We start from the raw sequence: 12,734 nt of genomic DNA, 5'->3' as shown, positions 1-12,734 counted from the left end.
GGATCCAAGAGAGCAAACATCAAAGTCCAGAAAAGCAGAATGTTCCCTTCATCACCTTGGAGAGGTTTCTGTCAATTGACTCGTCTTCATTTTAAGAACTGAAAATTTTAAGAACAGATATTATGGTTATGGTTGGTGTTTATTTACTTTGAAATGTCTCTTTTTTTTAAACTTTTTTTTCCACATTTCTGAACTCAAAAACTCAATAGCTGCTCCGTAAACAGAAAACTGTCAGAGCTACACGCATTTTTCTATCACCCAGAAGCGTTTCATCTCAGAAAGTGTCGCCAATCTCTGAACAATTACTAAATTATTCTGGTGAAACCTTTCAGACTGAGGACTCACCTCTGCAGATTCTACCCCTGCTAAGATATAACTTATTAAGGGGATTTATGCAATTTGTAGTGAAGATGTCCTCAATACCGTTCAATAATCACATTAAAAATTCACTTTATTCCTCATACTGTGACCATAGCATGGATTTGGAGCCAACAAACACTGAAATCACTCGGTCCGTTCTACACTGCTGTTTTTCTCTGAGCTGGCTTCCTCCTTGCATCGTCCATGGGGCGCATTCACGCCATCGGCAGATCCTTGTTGTTCAGTACGTAATTTAACGTGACAATGCTTGCGCAGCTTTGGTGTCAGTCTAAATACAAGGACCTTTGCATCCTCATTAAGGCTACACCTCTGTTGCTTGTCATCTGCACAGCGGCGGTCATGAAAAACAGTTTTTGACAGGTTATTTGTCATGTTCTCCGTTGAATCCGAGCAGATGCCTGTTTCGATTGCCCGTCGGCATCAAAACCTGAATTGAGTAAATAAGGAAAAACAAACCAAGTTATAGTGTTGGTCAGACTCGGGCTTCTATTCTGTCTTCTAAAATGACATTTTTCTCATTGGCTCGATTTTGTGCACACAAAACAAAAGATTAGAGTCTAAATCTGAGAAGAACCCACCAAACTGGAATCAGGTCGCCACTGTTTTTTATCTCTCTCCGTTTTCTTACTGGTTCTACAGGAGCCTCTTCCAGTTGCCAGTGCCTCTCTCACATATATCTTTGTCCCAACCTTGATGTTCAAGGTGAGATCAGGAGAAGAGTGTGTGTGTGTGTGTGTGTGTGCGTGTGCGTGCGTGCGTGTGTGTGTGTGTGCACAAGTGGGTCATTTCAGAGCCGCACAGCGATTGGCTGCATGTCCTCAGGAACAGAAGGATGGGATTGGTTTGCCACTATACAGCAAACACAGGAACGGATCCACGGGGACCTGTGAGCTGTGAGGAATTCTGGGAAACTACAGGGAGGCTCTGCAATGGAAGAGATGCTGCATAGAGAGGAGGAGAGCTGGGAGTGGACTCCTTTTTTCCACAGCCAGTTAAAAATGTCACAGCCCGATTCAGTAATCACAAATCCTTTTACTCTTGCAGGATCCAAAGCTTTAGCTACACAGGAGTAAAGTAAAGCAAACTGGGAACTCAGAACTTTGCATACATGATTAGAGTTTTAATTGTTTTACACCTGAAACTCCGGCATCGTCATCGGATTTATTTCTGTTTGGTAGATCTGACTAACAACCTTAAACCTTTTATTTTGGATCTCTGCCTCCTTTATATCGAGGCACGATGTCAGGCAATTTCCGTTTCAACTCATTTTCTAAATCTACAAGACTGTTGGGGCTTGTGAAATTTAACTTAAAGTAGAAAGGTTTAAGTAAAGAATCCAATTAAATCATGAATTTTAACCTGCATATTGTATTTACTCCGGTTGTCTTTGTCTCATGTTACATTTTGTTCAATGAGCTGAAGCATAAAAGTGTGACAAGAAATCTCTAAGGTGGCAAATACTTTTTCTCATTGCACTGTATGTCTGAGTTTGATTTTTGTTATGTTAATTTAAAAAATCCCAACTTGTATATATTTCTTTAACTACTGAGGAAGCAAACGGTCAGATTCAAATTCCCTGTGTTCATTTAGTGTTTTCTGCCAAAAACAACAAAAAATAATAATAATCAGAAAGACCAAACCTACAGGAAGCCTGTCTCCCAGCACTTTCTGACTTTACTTTTCTTCTCCTGCACAACTACTTAAAAATTGCAATTATATAAAAAACACATCAGGCGAAGCCCTAAAATAGCTGGCAACTCCATGTTATCTGTGCTGCACACCTTACTACTTTTAGGCATGGATTAATACATAGTTGATGCTTCAGTCACTAACGAGGCCTGTTGATTATAAAATGTAGCAGAGCAGCAACATGAGAAATGTTTCCAGATTAAAAATTATATGTTCTTTATAGGTTTCTAAATAAAATAACATAATACCAACTTCAAAGCCAAACTAAGGGAAAAACCTGACTTGCAACCTTTTTTTAAATTATTTTTTGTAATCCTTTCCAGCTCATAATGGTAAATTACTGAGTAAATAACAGCTTTATGTAAATAAGTGAGTAATTCTGATGTGATTAAACATGTTCTGAAAATCCTCAACTCCCATCTGCCAAATCGGTTGCGTAAGGAACGAAGCACAGCAAATGCTACATCTATTTTAGTGATCGTGTAATCAGGCGGCCCCCTCACTGAAGCGACGTTAGTTAAACGGTTCATTTTCTTTCTCGACATAAACAGCCGCATGAAGGATAGAGCGAGGGGTCACAGGAAAAAAAAAAGAAAGAGAAAAGAGGTCAGAGCTTGGCTTAAGGAGAGGAAACCGATGCAGGTTGGCATAAAGTGGATTTTCATAAATAAGCAGCCAAAAGAGCTGCTATCAACACCTCAGCGTGAAATGTGGAGCCTGTCTGGCAATGAGCTTCCTGACGGACATTGAAAAGTGAGGAGTCTATTCTCTGTAGGACAAATAAATCAACCTGAGATACGTAGAAGTTTGATTTTTGCCAAATCTGCCTCTGATAAATCCACTGATGTAAATTAATGTGTTTTTTAGAAATCACATGCCTGATGAGCTGGGGGTAAAGAGGAGCAGCGTGTTGAACACATGCGTGCTCTCTCATTAGTAGTCCTTTCACACAGATTTGCAAATTGCATTTTTCCTTTGAGAACCAGAAACGGTGCTGATGCGTGTTGGAGTGCAGACCTGTAGACACAGATCACAGTCAAAGCAGAAACACTTTTTTTTTTCCTGATCGGCGAGCAGCTAAAATTTTCTTACCAGATACTTTTTTTTTCTTAAGAAAAAAGCTAATTTTAACGTTCAAATTCTTCTTTTAAGACATCACATCATTCTGTACTGCCTCAAAAGAAATAATTTGACTTATCACTCGCTTTGACCTTAAAGCGGGAATGTTCACTTCCGTTAAAGGATGCTAGACTAGCTGGTATTAACATTACAGTTTTTGAGAACTATGGATTCGGTTTTTCAGACAGATGATTCTGACATTTTATGTAATGTCAGAATCAGTCCCAGTGACTGATTAGAACAAAGTATGTTTTGATCAGTCACTGGGAATAGTGCTAAAGCTAAAGCTTAGAGTTGTTGTTACTGCAATCTCAGTAAACTCTGTCAAATAATATGTTTTACACTGATTAATTTATGATTATGATTGTAATTAATTGGTGTAGTCAAATTAAAGTGCTGCTGATATTGTTTTAGTTCAGTGCTGCTCGTCTTTCTGCTCAGAGATATTAGAAGTTAGCCTTCCCATCGATCGCTAACCAAGTTCATCACCATTCCTTACCTGGTACGTTGTTTTCAAACAGCACAAAAAAGAAATAAAAAAATCAATGCTGTCGATCACAACTTCTCCTTCTGTTCACTGACTGGACAGGTTGAAATTCTACTGGAGGAATCCAAGTCAATGGGAGAAAGATCAGACGGAGTGAGAGAAAGCAGATGAGAATCAAGTGGAATTGAGTAGGAAGGTGATGGCCAGACTAAGATAGACCTACCTGGTTCTTCTCACCTTCTGTCTGCTTCCTTCTGACCCCAACGAAGACCACAAGCAACAACACAAGGCTTACTTGATATATTTGTTTTCTCAACACTACTAGTGCTGTTTGAGCTGTTATTCTCTTGCTGCTGAGCGTTGACGCAGAAAGACGTTTCCACAAGACACTGAAGAATCAAGCTGGCTGGCCGGCACCAAGATAATCTCAGATAAAAGATCAAATAATAAACTTTGTAGCAATTCCTCAAAAAGTTTAGACAGGGATAAAAGACTGAAGTCATATTATCAGTGAAGTCACAAACTTTCCTTGGATTTAATTTGCTCAGATTTCCTTATCGCCCAGACAGCAACAGTTGTGCTATTAAGCCGAGCGTTCCTGCTGTCCAGTCAGATTTGTAACGTGTCCCAACCTGAAATATCTTCATTGAAGAACAACATTAGTGGCTCCTTGACTGCTGGTATAATTAAACTGTCTTTCTTTCTCTCCTTTGGGTGCAGCTTTATTCTTCCAGACTCAGAACGGTAAAGCGCTCTGTTCATGTATCGACTTCAAGGGTCTGGATAATAACCACGGCTCACGTCGATCCTCTCTCTCTTGAGCCACGTTGTTTTGAGGTAAGGCTCAAAAAAGCTTGAAACATCTCTGCCACATGCAGGTAAAAGCAAATGTTAAAGAGAATATACTTTAATATTTTTATATGAAATATATCTAAAACAAAGTGGGAACAAAAAACATACATAATGCAACGGTTTTAGAGAAACCGAGTCCATAAATATTTCATTCCAGCTTTCAGGTGAGCATTTTAAGATGATCAGATCATTTGAACATCAAACTAATGTCATTTTTAAAGACTTTTTTCATTTTTGTTCAGAAAAACGAAACAAAACAGCCCTTTTAAAAAAAAAAATGGCAACGATACTATTGCTTCAGTTTACACAGATGTTGTGTCTATCTCAGAGATAGAAATCTGAATTAAATATTTCATAAATCCTTTCATTCAAGTTTTGAAAGGATATTTTCCCGCAGTGAGCTTTTCAGTAAGTGTATAACTGGGATCAATTCAATTCAACACTATTAGAGAGAAATTCAATGTTGCAGCAGAATGGATCTACTGTAGTGATCTATATTAGAGCGGACCTGAAGAAACCATTATACATTACAAGCTTAACATGCCGTATACATTTCATTATTAACCAGCTCAGTGACGATAAAGCAAATCAAGATTAAATATCTGAATAGAAGGAGATATATTTTAGGAATTAAGTTGTCGTTGCTGATTTTACATGTGAACTAAACTCCAAAGGGTTTTCTTTAAATTCAACTTCCTGAGGTCACACTTTCTGCCTCTACATGTTTCCCTATAGCAGTTTTCAACAAAAACATCCATTAAAAAGGACCTTGGTAAGTCCATCTGCAGGGAAATCCTGGTTTCTAAAGAGAAATCTGTTTTCTTCTGACTCACACTTACAAGGGGAATTTTACCATAATTCACTTCACTTAATACTTTAATGTTAAAACTCGTTGCTAAAGCACCTACTTTTCATGTTGAATTTGATGGCTTTCAGTTTAGAAGTTGCAGGCTGGTTACATGTTTACTGGCAAGACGGGTAAATATTTTTTTCAAAAAAGATCAAAATCTTAAACATTCATAAATAATAAAAAAAAAAGCTTCCTTACTTTGTGCAAAAAAACCCAAAAACAAAATATAGTTCGTTGTGGTCCTTATTGGAAGATGTTACATTTTTAATAACCTTTCTATTTTTCTTCTGCAGATAATTCAGATAATTGAGGATTCGACTCTGCAACAGAAAAGGAACAAAATATCCCAGTTTTTAATTTCTCTCCTTCAAACAAAATTACACATTTTCCAAACGCATCTTCATAACTAGAGTGCTCTATTATTGATACTAAAGACAGTTTTCTCTGTGATGTCTCCTAAATCTAGAAATCATCAATTAACCCCTTTTTTGTATGGCAAATATTAATAGAGATATTCTTGTTGATCCATGAGACCTACTGTTTCCAGGGTCAGCAGCCACAGAATTACTTCTGCAGTCTAACATAAAGTCAGATTATGCAACCTGAGGGTCAGTCGGAGTGAAGTGACCCCAGCAAACCCACTCAGAAACCAGAAGGAAAGTAAGATGATCCCTCATTATGACACCGGCAAACTGAGTTGACTGTAAACACAAAAAGATGATGAACAACACGGTGCGCTCCAGCCTGTATTTACAACTTTCAGCGGCAAACAGAGTTCACACACAGCGTACGCGAAATTTGTATTTTTCCTTACATACTTATCCACTTGTACAATTGTGTGTGTGTGTGTGTGTGTGTGTGTGTCTGTGTGTGTGCGTGCTTGCCTCTCTAAATACTCTATATGTCCCTGTTTCTATTTGTTGAGCGCGTTAGTGAAGGCGGGGGTCAGACATGCGCAGTGCGGAGGCAGTGTGCCGCGGAGAGCGCGCGACTCTCCGGCTCCGACAGAGTCCCGGAGTGTCCGGATACCTGAAGGATGACGGGCTGACTGACTGATGGCTGCTCGGCCAAAGTGCGGGCGGAACCTGCGGGCTGGAGACGCTGGTCGGTTCAGGATCGATCAAAAGTGACCGACCGGGCAGCTGGTTTAGTGTGAGAGCGGAGTTGAGCGCTTTAGACCAACAAGACTACTTTCTTCATCCATCCATCACCTCTTCTTCATCCGGTAAGGCACCTTGCTCCTTCTTTTCCCGATGATAGCTCTTCTATCACTCCGCCTCTTGTCCTCTTTTCTTTTCTGAGTTAGTTGAAGATTTTAATGTGAGCCGAGCCCCTGAAGCTGCTGCTTTATAACCCCTCAGTATGATACTGCCTTATTCTTATCCATATTATTAATTTATTCAAGTCATTTTGTCGTCTGTTTCCCATTTGATATATCTGCTGATTTTTGGCCCTTCTGACTGGAATGATTAGTTTGATGATGTGCTTCTGTCTTTTGAAGCGGCCAGGAGTAAAATAATCCCTTTAATTTGTTTAAATGGTCACTTCTCCTGCTACATAAATTTATTTAGCATTTAAATATTACCAGCGTTATAGAAGGTACATTTTATGAGAAAGCACAAACAAAGATAAGCAGTTAATTTTAAAAGCTAAATGCAAAGTATCATTAGTATTATTATTTTTTGCTTCTGTCAATGTGTTTTGCTGATTAAACAAAACTAATCTGTTTTGGCAGAATAACAAGAACTTACATTTTCATTGTAGAATTGCATATTTTTGTTTTTTTGCTTTTGAGATCCAAAACTTACAAAATATTTTGTGTTTATTCTGGAAAAATGCCATAAATATACAAACGTGAATGACATTAAAGGTCACACTCTAAAAACTTCAAGGTAAAAGACAGCCCATCCCAGTTCTGGGTGAGATACATGCATATTTGGGCATTTAATACAACAGGGTCATGTTGTGAGTTCTGTTTTCAACCCATAAAATTGGCTAAAGGGTCAAATGTGAACAAAAAGCAACCAGACGTTACCCAGAAAAATAAAAAATGTAACGTTTGTGTTAAAACGAATGACGTTCATCCATTGATAACACATTGAAAGGGATTGTTGTTTCTGTCTGCAGCAGTTAGAGGCAATTAAGGCACCTTGGGTGACCTTTCCAGAGTGTGTTGACCAGCACAGGGCTTTCTTTGTTTTTTTGTTATTTTTGCATTTGAAATAATAAGGAAAAAGAAGAAGAGTTACATTATAGTCTAACAGATCAAGATGCTCATCCTGCCACATACTTCTAGTTCGTGCCATACAGTTGGAGATGCAATCTCACATAATGGAAAAAATAATTGCAATGTCAGCAGTATACCTATTCAGCCTTCCAACAGCTGCTTTTGAAAGCTATAGACAAAAACTATAACTTTGTGCGCAGTTTTCCCGCTGCTCACAGAGTACGCACTGTACACTATAGCATTTGGGGGCCTCAAAACAAAGTGTACAGGTTCGCAATATAAACTCGTCCACCGTGCAACAGTGATTCTTGAGAATATTGACAAAACAGGTCCCATGGATAAGGCACAAAATTTGAATAAAATATATACAAAATATAATTTTTTCAAATATCTGACTAAACTAACCTGGGTCAAACATTGTAGTAGGTGGATGGTGTTTTTAAAATCCCTTGTCCTGGAGCAGAACTCAATACATTATAATAGTTTAAAACAATTAAAGGAATATTGAGATAATATATTATGACAATTAAGTATAAGTATTCATAGAAATAATTATAAAAGTATCAATAAATTGAATTAAAAATCATTTTTATACATTTTCCAACTCCATTGAAATTTGTCCCAAGTTTTTGTCAACACTGTCAGACATAAAAAAAAAGTAAAAAAAAAAAAAAATCAGGCATCATTGGAGGGCACCAGAACTCCTGAGGACCCCATAACCTCTTCCTTTCTCTTCCTTAAGGAGGGCTAGTTAGCTCCGGTTAGCTTATGTTATTCTTTAGTTTTTCTTCTGTTTTATTCCTAAGTTGCTCGTCACAACCATGATGTGTCAACACCATAACTGACAATTTACAAAACTTTGATGAAATTTTGTGAAATAAAAGTTTAATTTTGGTATAAAGATTTTATGGACCTGATGGCTTTTTGTCAACTCTGTCAGATGTCAACTCCGTCAGAGTTTTTGTGTCTCTTTCAGTGAAATTGTTGACAAATCTCACTTAAATGTGCAATTAATTCATTTTAATGTATTTTACATAAATTGCATTACTTCACATGTATCAAGTTTACTCACTAGTTTGTCACCACCTTCAGTTCTGTGTCAACTCTGTCATGCACTGTCAACTCCATCAGATGGACTTTTTGTTGTTTTTTGTTTTAAATAATATTTCTTTTGTTTCTTGAGAAGCATTTGTCTGTAAAACTGAGTAAAAATATCCCTAATAGGGTCATTAAAAAATATTTTATATTTATTTTTGTCAGATGGTGATAAAGTTCTGGGTCAGGTCCATTAAAAATGTAATAAAAAAATGTTGCAACTGGGAGCCTGCACCTTAGTATCTTTACATTTTCAAAACATTATTTGTCATATTTGCATAGATAAGGTTGAGAAATAATAAAAAACATTTTGGGAAAATATAAACCCATTTTGTCCCTATTCTACATTTATACCTTATACAGCGTTCATCATCATGCTTCCTCATAACATATCAAACATTTGCGTATCCTGTCACTCACCAGTCCTTCTAGGAAACATGATGTTGGTCTGGAATAACTTATTTGGAAAATGACTTCTTAAATAATCATGCATCCCAGCGTAGTTGTGTAAACCCTAATTCACACTTCTTGCTCCACTTCGCTGTCTGCAAAAATCTTTTTTTTTAATCTGCCTGTACCCCCCTACTAGGATATCCTAGGGGGTATCTGTCTATGTACCGTATTTTTCTGACTATAAGCCGCTCCTTTTTCCCCACGCTTTGAACCATGCGGCTCAAAGCCAGGTGCGGCTTTTCTGTGGATTTTTCTTCAACCACCAGGGGGCGCTTTAGCAGGAAGTCAATCATTGGAAGTCAAAATTGGAAATAAAAAGAAGAAAGTGCTAATTTTCATTCAGTACAAGCTAGAGGTGTGCCGATCGATCGGCCACCGATCATAATCGGCCGATTTCCGTGAAAAAGTGTATGATCGGTGATCGCCGATCACGGTCTCTTGTTGCCGATCACACAAACCGATCACCTGCATCTCATTTCTCAGCCTGCCTGTTCAGCTGGTCTCCTCTTTCCTTCACACTGAGCAAACGCGCAGCAACAAATCCTAAACGTTGTCGTGTAGAACTATATCGCACTAATCTGATTGTGGAAGTTTGCTGTTGCAGCGGAAAATTGAAGCACGTGGGGTGAAGCACGACAAAATGCATCAACACGAATCTAATATGGCATAAAAACAATGCCATACTTGAGGAGTTTGGCTACCTCAAGGCTCACTGCAGTAAAAAGACATAAGGAGGATCAGATAGCAGGTAAAGCAGCGCACAGCTACAAACACTCACCCGGATTAGCATGACGGTCAGAAAGCTAAACAAATAACCCGCAAAATTATTTAAGTCTTCGAGCTGCGATGTAAGACGCTGGTTCTGCTCTCGCTGTTGAACCGCTGCTACGCGCTACAGGTGGTAATATTTCACAGACGGAGCACCGCTTCTGCTCCACCTGGTAGTGACTTTCAACACCGAACCTCTGCGTAAAGCTGCAGCATCGAACTTAAAAAATAAATTTTACATACGTATTAAAACTTTCGATCTCCTCCCTGCTCTGCATAATTACTCCGCTCAGTCAGAAACAGCCACTCAGAACTAGCAGTAATCAGCTAGCCGCCATGCTATCAGGAAGTTTTCATTCAGTAACTCTGGATTGTTTATTGTAATGGAACTTGTATTTGCCGTTGAATTTTAAGTTTTATACTTGAATTTTTTGGCAATGTTGAAAGGTTTTATTTTGACTCTGAATTATTTAACCTCTTCAGAGCCTTCATATGTTTTCAGTCTGTTAAAGATAGTATTACCGATAGCAGTACAATTTGCACAATGCCTGTTTAGTTTAGTTTTTTTCTTGGAAAAAGTTATTAAAAACAAATTTTTGTCTAAATTAAGATAAATTCATGGTTCCTTTTTCCACATAATGTAACTGGTAGTGCTTTTGATTAAAAAAAATAATTATGTGTTTGGTATCGGTGATCGGTATCGGTGATCGACCCTCATGGATGATCCGAATCTGCATCGGCAGGAAAAAACTTGATTGGCACATCTCTAGTACAAGCACATGCTAGCAACAGGCATGATGGGGAAATTTCTTCAAACTCATATGATGCAGCTTTTAAGTTGATCGATCTGGCAGTACAGGAGGGAAATAGAGCCGCTGCACTTAAGCTCAACGTGAACGAAACCATGGTTCGGCTTTGGAGACGGTGGGCTGCGTCCTTAATAAATCTCGGCAGAGATACCGCCGAGATACCAGCGGCAGAGCGGCGGAGATACCAGCGGCTTATATATGTAAGTTTCCTTTTTCTTTTTTTTTTGGTAGGTGTGGCTATATAGTATGGTGCGCTCTATAGTCCGGAACTTACGGTAATCACATTGCATTTGGGTTAAACAGATAGTCCAGCAGTGTCTTTGTGTGCTGCAGAATTAAGAAAATTTGGTCATTTGGAACATCTGGATGGATACATTGTTTTCATTTCATTTCATTTTGAAATATTTTTTCTTCTTTGTGTGCTCAAACTTTAGGAAGTTAAAATAAGAATAAAGTTTTGACGGTCAAAGCAAAGCATTAAGTATTTTCTCTATGTAAGTGGTACGACTGAAAGTTTGGTATAATTTAGCCCCTTTTAAAAATATAACAAATATCACTGCAAATGCAAGTGAACTCTAACTAAAACTCTAAAACGCTGCACTTACTTTATTCTTTTTAGCTTTTAAGTAGCAGACACACAAAGGTCGTTACAATTAGAAAATCAAATAGACTTTGCAATGTTACGTCAACCCTACTTCTTTGAAAATTGTGCAATAAATTGTTGCATGTTTGAGATTTTCACTAAATATAAAAGAGTCCTCTCATCTCATTTCCGTTCTCATTATACGGCAGATGTAATATTTCTTTGGTGTATCCATTAAACATGAGGAGACTTCAGAAAATGTTCAAATGTAGATGTAATTTATTCTCATCAATGATTCTAACATATCTCTTGTGTGTATTGAACAGACTTCATTATTGATATGAAGTCCAGTACTATGCTCCCCTCCCATGAACACACACACTGACACACTCCTGCCAAAGCTGGAAACTGGTCCTTTCCTTTCCTTTCCTTTCCTTTCCTTTCCTTTCCTTTCCTTTCCTTTCCTTTCCTTTCCTTTCCTTTCCTTTTTTCAAATACATTGAAGTCTTTCCTTCATTGCACCATCCCTTCCTCTTTGTTCCTCGCCTATTGCCTTCCTTCCTCAGCTCTGTATTTTTTTTTTCCACTTATCTTCTACAGTTTTTCTCCTTTGTGTCCCATGTGAAACGAACCGGACATCAATCACTCTGTCCTTTTTACCCTTCCTACCTTTCCTTTTGTTCCCTCCATCACTCCATGCCGCCTTCAGTGGTTCAGTCTTTTTCCTGCTGTGCTGCTGCTCTTTGATTGGATGTTTAGACCTTTTCACAGTTTGTGTCAGACTTTCCTTTTTCTAATTAGCACTTTTCACCTTGATTAAAGGAGAAGTCCTCTGTTGCAGAAAGAGAAAAGGGGAACCTATAGTTTTGGGCAGGAATAAGTTAACGATCAAAGGTACTGTTAGAAATAAATTATAAGAGACTAGTTCTTCTCTTTCTGCTGATTTATTTTGCAAGTCCGTGTTTACACAATGTTTCCAAAAATTTATTTAAAAAATTGTGTTTACACAATAGCAGAATGAGTCAAATAGCGATTGAAACAATGTAGTTTGCATTCCATGCCTGTAAGAGGTGATGAAACTTTGTGAACTTTCTAATACGGTGTTGTGTTTTCGTAACCATTTGCTTGTACAGAGGTGTGTATTTGATCCTGTGCATGTTATGCATCTTTGCCAACGTCAGTCAGTGTTTCCCAACCCCGGTCCTCAAGGCACACTGTTCCTACATATTTTAGAGGTTTCCCTGCTTTAATGTCCCTGATTCAGCTGATTGCAGTTCAACAAACGCCTGTTAATCAGGAATCGATTGAAATCAGCTGGGCTGAAGGAAGGAAATACCTAAAACATGCAGGGCAGTGTGCCTTGAGGACCAGGGTTGGGAAACACTCTTAGACGATGCACGTTGAGCAGATTGTGTTTTATC

General features: G+C 38.2%; 1 protein-coding gene across 2 annotated transcripts in view; it reads left to right on the top strand.

The window, feature by feature from the left end:
• Positions 1–6,317: 6,317 nt before the first annotated feature.
• Positions 6,318–12,734, top strand: part of znf385b (zinc finger protein 385B) — a 68,468-nt gene continuing 62,051 nt past the window's right edge. Inside the window, exon 1 of one of the 2 annotated variants that reach the window (XM_008432906.3) lies at positions 6,318–6,603. The gene's annotated coding sequence lies outside the window, so the exon portion shown is untranslated. The remainder of the gene's footprint in view (positions 6,604–12,734) is intronic. The other variant, XM_081600851.1, reaches the window with a different exon arrangement.

Source organism: Poecilia reticulata, chromosome 2 (genome assembly GCF_904066995.2).
Source record: "Poecilia reticulata chromosome 2, P_reticulata-male-v2, whole genome shotgun sequence".
Lineage (NCBI taxonomy): Eukaryota > Metazoa > Chordata > Actinopteri > Cyprinodontiformes > Poeciliidae > Poecilia > Poecilia reticulata.
The sequence above is the reverse complement of the archived record's forward strand: the minus strand, read 5'-3'. Positions and strand labels throughout refer to the sequence as shown.